The sequence below is a fragment of the Otolemur garnettii genome, unplaced genomic scaffold (genome assembly GCF_000181295.1).
Source record: "Otolemur garnettii isolate 467f Iridium unplaced genomic scaffold, OtoGar3 scaffold00056, whole genome shotgun sequence".
NCBI lineage: Eukaryota > Metazoa > Chordata > Mammalia > Primates > Galagidae > Otolemur > Otolemur garnettii.
In genome coordinates, this window is record NW_003852451.1 from 10815199 (window position 1) to 10816236 (window position 1038).

The following is a 1038-nucleotide window of genomic DNA, read 5'->3' on the forward strand; positions in this document are numbered from 1 at the left end:
GGGGGGCTTCTGTTGATATGGTGAATAACGTTTATGGACTTATGTATATTAAACCAGCCTTGCAACCCTGGGATGAAACCTACTTGATCATGATGTATGACTTTTTGATGAGAAGCTGTAGTCCGTTAGCTAGGATTTCATTGAGAATTTTTGCAACTATATTCATTAGTGAAATTGGTCTGAAGTTCTCCTTTTTAGTTGGATCTTTTCCTGCTTTTGGCATCAGGGTAATGTTTGCTTTATAAAACATGTTTGGGAAGAGTCCTTCCTCCTCAAATTTTTAGAATAATTTCTGTAGTACAGGAATAAGTTCTTCTTTGAAGGTTTGATAAAATACTGGTGTGAAGCCATCTGGACTAGGGCATTTTTTGGTTGGGAGAGTTTTTATTGTTACTTTGATCTCAGTGGTTGAAATTGGTATGTTCAGGTATTCTATTTCTTCCTGGATAAGTCTATGGGGATGGTGTGATTCCAAATATTGGTTCATTTCCTTAACATTGTCAAATTTCTGGGCATAGAGGTTTTTTTGTTTGTTTGTTTTTGTTTTTTGGCATAGAGTTTCTTATAGTATTCAGAGATAATCTCTTGTATCTCTGTGGCATCTGTTGTTATTTTCCCTTTATCATTTCTGATTGAGGTTACAAGAAATTTTACTTTTCTATTTCTAGTTAGTCTGGCCAAAGATTTAACTATTTTAGTTATTTTTTTTCAAAAAGCAACTCCTTGTTTCATTCATTTTCTGAATTATTCTTTTATTTTCAATTTTATTAATCTATGATTTAATTTTGGATATTTATTTTCTTCTGCTGGGTTTAGGCTTACATTTTTCTTCTTTTTCCAATTCCATAAGATGGCTTGTGAGTTTGCTGATGCCTCTCTTTCTGTTTTTTGAATGTAGGCACCTAAAGCAATACATTTTCTTCTCAGGACTGCTTTTGCTGTATCCCACAGGTTTCATAGCTTGTGTCTTCATTGTTGTTATGGTCAAGGAAGTTAATGGTTTCTTCTTGTACTTCTTCCTGCACCCAACTGTCATTC